The following is a 7,709-nucleotide window of genomic DNA, read 5'->3' as shown; positions in this document are numbered from 1 at the left end:
ATTAATGTGTATTCAATGTTTTACATTTCCATAGGAAATGTAAAACATTCATTACATGGAAATGTAAAAATTTCCATAGGAAATTTTAGGTAATTAATTGATCGTTGTTTTTACTAGCCCGATTTTATCCGCACCTCCAAGATAAGAGAAGCAGTTCCATATTTAAAAATGATCAAAACACGTTTTTCTTTTATAGAACAGTTATAAGTCTAAAATATTTACGAGGTCCACATTGCAAGGTAGGCAAGGGACAGATGAAATGCACAAAATGACAATATCACAGTCAAAATTAGAAAACAAATACGTTTGTACAAGAACCACCTTCATATACAAAAACATTGAGGACGCTTAATTATTCTTAAGAGTTGGATGCGTCAGGGGCGCATTAAGCCCCGCCGGGGTGGCGCAGTGGTTACGGCGCTCGACTGCGTTTCCCAAGGGTGCGAGATCGAATCCCGGCCTCGGCGGCTGCTTTTCGATGGAAGCGAAAAGAAAGGCGCCCGTGTGCTGTGCGATGTCAGTGCACGTTAAAGAACCCCAGGTGGTCGAAATTTCCGGACTCCTCCACCACGGCGTCTCTCATAGCCCGAGTTGCCTTGGGACGTTAAACCTTACAAACCAACCAGGGGCGCATTAACAGCGATGAGGGTCCGATTAAAAAAGCATTAAGAGGGCCCCTATGGTGAGTGCGGACGCGTTGGGAAGCTACTTGGAATAATGGCCATTGCGATGAGATACACGGGTTGGGAGATGCTGTGGACGCGGTAACTGTACAAATGAACCGAGGTCAAACAACGGATTAAAGTTTTTTCCGCCACAGCTGTGAAACTAGCGTTAACCCTGCCTACCGAAGCAGGAGCGGACCCCTGTTACGCAGATTGTCGAATTGACCGAGATTCGAAAGCGTGTGCAGCAGGGACGCTGCCAGCGATGACATGAGATAAAGGCTGCAGAAAGCATCCTACAGTGGATTTCTAGTTAAAAGTCTGGCGACTTGATCATCACCTCTGCAGCAAGAACTTCGACGTCGGACCGATTTGCTGAGCAGAGCCTCTCTTTCGCCAATATACATAGCTTCGGTAGGGTCCCTAAGCTTCGGGTAAGAGGGCCTGGCACTGCACAATGCTATTACTTCCAATGTCTCGAAATACCGAAATCGCTTTCCTGAACACCTCTCTGTGAACAACTGGCATTATGGCAATTAGCGCAGTTGGTCCGTAAATGGAATCTGCCATTAAATCATCTAGGCACTGCTTTTTGGCGCGAAAGCTTTACTACACCTTCCGTAGCTTGGTCGGCGTGTGCTTCGTAAGGTGTTGAACGTGCCTTCCTCGCACGTGTGGCGCGCAGGGCCAGCGGCTATCGCTTCTTCTACTACATTGTACACCCGCTTCTTCTTATTCTTTTTCACACATCTGGAAAATTTCATTCGTACCAGTACATACCTCCTAAAATATACAACCTTGACGGCCTTCCAGTCCCTTGCCTGCCCTTTCCCACCACAGCTGCCCCTTTGGCTCGCCTCATACCCCCCGTTTTTCAAAATGCCCTTAACATCTTCGTGTCGTCTAGAATTGTAAGGGCAGTTTACTGAAGGCTAAAGGTCCGCTGTACAAAGTTAGCGATAGCTATAAGTATTCACCGTTACCGCTTGGAGTGCCAGTTCTGAACGATGTCGCTAAACGGTTAATACCTACGCATAAGCTCCCTTCTTCAAAATGCCCTCGACACATTCGTGTCGTCTAGACCCGGCTGTGGAGTCCTTGAGGCTCACAAACATCCACGAAAGAGTGAGTGAGAGAAAAATTTAATCACATAAAAATATTTTATTCGCTTGGGTGGGGCCCTCAGTCCAGGGCCCCAGTTGCCTTTGCTATCTTGCGAGCTCTGACGATTGCTTTGAGCTGGTCATCAGGCGTAAAGCAGGACAGCGTAGCCTCCCACTGCTCCGGTGTCGGTGTGGTGTTTATTGGCGCGACATTAGTTTTTTGACAGCCCGTGCAACATGTTAAAGCATAGGGTGTTCCCTGCATAGCGGGCATTTATTCTCGTATGCTGTGTGATAAATTTTTCTGAGTAGACAGGTTGGGGCATGTGTTAGTCTGAATTTGTCTCCACACAACCGACTGCTCTCTATTAAGGCCTTTGTGGGTGTTCAAGGACAGCTCCATACCGTCTAGTGACTGCGTTAAGTTCCCCGTCGTTCTGCGCCTCCAGGTTGACGTACGCTCGAAGATTTGCACGCTTTCGTTTTGCCTACTTACGTTATACCTTTCCATATTTGTCTCCTTGTCTTGCCAGATGGAAGGAAGGATACACTAGGTGCGATCCTCCTATGAGGGTACACACCTCAACCTGCGACCATCATCATCCTACGGCTGCCCCAGGCAAGGCCTCCCGCACCATAAGGTTTGGTTTTTTTTTTTTGTTTCGGGGAGCGGGCTTTTCCCAGCCAAGCGGTTCATGCAATCCGGCCTGTTCCCACCGGGGCGGGGTCGCAGTGCATATGCACCACGCCCGCACCCCGCACCACCCCGGTGGGTCGAAGCCTGACGCGAGTAAGTCTTAGTAGTTCACATGATAAAACACTCGTTAACTTGTCCAAAGCATGACTGTTTGGTAATTACTTGTTTTGAAACGTGATTCTGGGATGTAGAAGCGCTGCCAGCCACCTTGCCGAAACGCGCGGGCCTCAAGTTGCAGTCGTAGTTCGTCGGCAACATCATTGCTGATCCGATTTAGCGCGATGAAGATCTCGGAGGCCATGCCCTGTCTATCTTATTCCGTGCGCCACACGCATGATGGCGCTACGTGCACGCCAAGCGGAGAGGAAGTACAGCGGAAAAGTAATTTGCCACTCGCTTAACTGTGTGTTCTGTAATTCTGTAATTTACATGCTCATAATTATTATTATAAGCCACAATACACTTCTCTAAGGGACATTTCTGAGACAACACCGCAATCAATAGACGCGCCTTTGTCCATTTCAAACCACCTAGCTGGCGTGGCCAAATGCCGAATGACATGCTGATGCTATTATGTATGCATAGCGTATGGAAAACGCGTATGGATGTCAGGCATGAGCGAACCGTTGTACACCCCGCTCGACACTACTTCATCGAGAGCGTGGTATACCTGAGAGAAATTCTACGTGCACAAGATAATTCTCCGGAGTGGCTACCTGTACTGGACCAGCTGGCTTCAGTAAAGCCCTTTTAAATCTAGCGCTTTAGGCAGAACGTGCCTAGTGCTTTTAGCATTCCTTTTGTTTTGCTTTGTTGCTGTGTATTCAGAGTGTATGCTGTGTGTTTAAAAAATACTGGTAATAGAGAAAAAAAAGAAAAAAAAAGCTGGCGTGGCTGAGTGGTTAGCGTGCTCGTCTCGCACCCCGGAGGCCCACGTTCGATTCCTCAAGTCGGCGAGTTTTCCTACTGGTTTTTATTTATTAATGCTTCTGGGATTTTTCGCTCACGGCCAACGCCGGACGACGCGAGACGGCGGCCGCCGCCGACGACACCAACTTTTCTGCGACACGGGGCCCTTAACGCTACCGCGTTAAAATTTCCTGCCCCCCCCCCCCCCCCCCAAGTGGCGTCTCTCTCTAGGTGGAACCATTGTTTTCTTTTTTTTTTATTTTGGCCTTCACTTCATGGAGGATCGGAGTGTTGTTCGAGTAGGCCGCTTTACAGCGGGCCAAACACACCTGATAGTTGACCTCTGCCAGTGTCAAGTCAAACTGCTTGCGCCCTTCCTTTGGAAGCGGGTTGAAGTAGCGCACGGTGGGGTATGGGATCCCGGGGAGGCCTACTACATTCCGACCGCTTCCGAAAACACCGGAGCCGACACCAGTCTGTTTAGAAAAAGTTTTCTTAGACGTTCACATCAGACATTCACATGAGCGGCGACAAATGACCAAAACAGGAAATACACATGATTAACAACAAATGAAAGTGCACATAAGATACATCCTAAGGAACAAATACATCACAAATCAGTATTTACATTCAGAATAAAATTTGGCAGTTCGTGATGATGACATATACAACAATGAATGGCAATATACATGAAGGTATAAACAGTGTAGATTAATTTGCCAAATAAAATGGATATAAACATATACAGCAATCGCATGTATAGTATGTAATGCGCATGTGGGTTGCGATGTGAAAATAGATATTTACATTATATTAAAACCATCCGGACATGTCGATTCGACACGGAAACAAAGGGGCATGACCATTGACGAAGGAACTCACGCTCCCCAAGGTAGAAAAGTTGCTCAGCCAGAAAGCTTACGATCTCCTTTCGTTGACGCGCCAGGACAGGGAAAAGCGCACGTCGGCGCCGGCTCGAAGCGACAGTCTCACAACGATTGCGGCATAACGCGAAAGCTCCAGCTACAATCAGCAATCGTGCAAAGCGACCGCGAGGACATCTACCATTTATCTGAAATCGGTTAATACCTAGACTTCTGAAACCGGCATGAACTGCCCTCCAAAAAACACGAGCAACGACGCACTGCTGGGTCATGTGACGATTGGATTATTGAAATGGGCAGTTGGGGCACTGCGCGGTCCGCACAATGCCCCATCGTTGCAGCCGATCTCGTGTAGGCAACCCCCCCCCCCCCCCTTCTCCCTCCCCCTCCCACACACTCCAAAAGCCCCATAAAGTCACGTAAATGCCCTGGCAGAAACGACGCTACAAGCTACAACAACAGAGTACAATTCGAGAAGGCGAAATTATCCGAACATACCGCGTTCACACCACTCTTTGAAATTATCTTTGGTGCGCTGCTAATTTAGTGAAGCGTAAGCAATTTATTTTTTCATACTTCCGCTTTTTTTATGCACCGCTAAAATATTCCTCCATCTCACCCCCTGCCTTAATCTTTCAGTCAGCGTTTGTTTGTATACGCATATTATATTACGGATGTCTTCGCAGCGCTTGAGAATAGAGAGTTTTAGCTTACCGGGATCCGCGATCCGCTACTGGGATCCGCCACCGCGCGTTCCACTGCGCATGCCCACACCCCCCTTGACGCCGACAGATGGCGCTACATACTGGATGTCGGTACCTTCCATACCTTCCATGCCAGGCGACTGAGCGAGTGGTCGACGAGTTCGAGGCGTCCCCGGGGAGGATGGAGGCGCGGACCTACGACCAGTACATGTCTGCGCTACATGCAACAGTTCTGGACCACATGGTTCGTGAAAGCTCACGTCCTCGTAGGAGGAGGAATCCGTGGTGGGACCGAGAGGTGGAAGTGGCGTGGCGGGAGCGGCGTGCAGCAAATCGCAACCACCGGATGACGATTAAGGAAGGTGTTCCGGATGTGATAGCGGCCGCTTGGGCAGACTACTTGCACCTAAAGCACAAGGTGCAAACACTGGTGCAGGCGAAACTCGCAGAGCACAACCTTCGGCTCATGAGGTCCCTGCGCGAGGAGGGCAAGACGGCAGCGCAGAAATTTTGGGGCTATGTGCGTTCAATGGACCGGCGGGATCCCCCGCTGCCCCCCATCATCGATGCGACGACAGGGTAGCCAGCTGAAAATCAGCAAGAGTACCTGACGGCATACTATGCCACCTTGTATGGACAGACGGTGGCATGTGAGGAGCCCGAAGAGGAGACCGTAACCTTGCCGATGGATGAGGGGTCTCCGGAAGAGATGGAGCCGCGGTGGGAGATCTCCAGCAAGACCATAGAGCGCGCGCTCACTCGCATAAGTGCTCGTACAGCCCCGGGACCTGATGAGGTGCCGGCTCGTTTGGTGAAGAGCCTCGGCCCGGAGTCAAGAGAACAGCTCGCTGGCCTCTTGACAGCGGTTATCAAGGGAGCACCAATCCCGGATGAATGGCGGCGGGGGCGAGTCGTTCATTGCAAAGAATAGAGAAGTGACGGGAAACCTGCCGGACTTCCGCCCGATTACAGTCACCAGTGTCGTGTAAAGACTCTTTGCCAGGGTTCTAAAGGAGTGGCTCAGTGGCTGGGTGCAGGCTCGCGGTGTGCTCATCGAACTGCAGAATGGCTTCCGGCCAGGCCGCCGGTTAGATGACAACTTATTTGTCATCACGCAGTGCGCAGGCATCGCGCGGAAGGAGGGGCGCTCGTTGTTGTGCTGCTTCATGGACGTCGAGAAAGCGTATGACAACGTGCCCCATGAGGCCTTGTTTGCGTGCCTGCTATCGCGCGGTCTCCCAAGGACACTCGTGTTGACCATCCGGCGCCTCTACAGGCGGAACTACATCACTGTATACTTTGGTGATGTGCATTCAGAGCGCATAGTGGTGACGAAAGGCCTTCGGCAGGGCTGCCCACTGTCGCCGCTCTTGTACCTGGTGTATGTGTCAAGCGTGGAGCGGGCCCTGCTTGCATCAAGCCTGGGATTTCGCCTACGGCTCAGCACAAGCGGAGTCGACGAGGGCTGCCGACTGCCAGGACTTGCTTTCGCCGACGACCTGGTCGTGATGGCAGAATCGGCGAGGGACCTTCAGCGGCTCGTCGATATCTGCCACGCTGAAATCTCCGTGCTGGGGCTGCGGTTCAGCACTAAGAAAACGGCGGTTGTCCGGCTAGCTGGCGAGCGCGCGGGCGAGGACGAGATCACGCTGGGAGGCACCATCTGACCACCTGCACAGCATATAAATACCTCGGAATACACCTCTCCGACGGGGCGGACATGTACTCTGTGCACGAAGCGGCGCTACGCCAGAGTGCTCTCCGGACTCAGTGCATCCTCCGCCACCGGTGCCTGTGGGGCTGCAGCCGTTATTTGATGGTGCGCGACCTTTGGAAGTTGGTGCACGTGCCGGCACTGTCGTTCGCCAACTCTGGTTTGCCTGTCGGCTGTTACGCGCGGATGGCTTGAGAGGCGACAACATGAGGTTGGGCGCATTGCCCTTGGCTGCCATGGCCAGGTTGTCATTGAGGCCATCCAGGGCGACGTAGGCTGGTCCACCTTCGAGGCACGGGAGGCGGCCAGCAAGTTGGCCTTTCGCGGCCGACTGCTCTTCTTGCCACGGAAGCGTTGGGCGAGGCGCGTGTTCGAGTATTTGGCTGCCACTTGCATCCGGACGGACTGGGCCAGGCGAGTTTACCAACTTGAGAAGAAGTTTGGCTTTTTCACCCACCCTATGGCGGCTGACTCTCCATCCAAATGGGCTGCTGAAGTGCGGCTGCGAGTCGGGGAGGCTGAGGGTGTCAGGTGGGCCAGGGATATGGAAGCCAAGTCCACGTTGGCGCTGTACCGGGAGCACAAGCAGAGCATCGGCCCGGTGCGATTCTACGACAACAGCATAGGCAGCGGCCTCCTTTTTGAGGCGCGGGCTGGTGCCTTGCGGACTTTGCTCTACCGGCGCCGTTTCGATCCTGCTGTGTCGTGTACTCTATGCAGGGTGTGCGGCACTGAGGACGAATCGGTGGAGCATTTAGCCTTGCGCTGCCCTCGTCTCTCCATGCCGGCCATAGAGGGCGCCATACTCCCACAGGCGCTCGGTTTCCCCTCAACCCCACCCGAAACAGTGGACGGCGCCGCCGGAGACAGCGCGGCCGCTGAGAAAGCATTGCTTAAAGCAACTGCTGCGACGACGAGAAGGCTCGCCGAATGGTGGAGTGCAGTTCGCCAACTGTGATGAAGTTTGGGCCGGGTGTGGGGGTGTGAGTGTGTGGTGAGGGTAGGCGCGGTTGTGGGGTGTGTCCAGGTGAAG

General features: G+C 52.3%; 1 pseudogene; it reads left to right on the top strand.

Moving 5' to 3' along the window:
* The first annotated feature begins 5,951 nt into the window (after nt 1–5,951).
* Nucleotides 5,952–7,634, top strand: LOC146173281 (uncharacterized; annotated as a pseudogene).
* Nucleotides 7,635–7,709: the final 75 nt, after the last annotated feature.

Source organism: Amblyomma maculatum, chromosome 11, assembly GCF_055883805.1.
Source record: "Amblyomma maculatum isolate TAMU_Amacu chromosome 11, ASM5588380v1, whole genome shotgun sequence".
NCBI classification, from domain to species: Eukaryota; Metazoa; Arthropoda; class Arachnida; order Ixodida; family Ixodidae; genus Amblyomma; species Amblyomma maculatum.
Note: the sequence above shows the minus strand (reverse complement) of the source record. Positions and strands in the feature narration are given on the sequence as shown.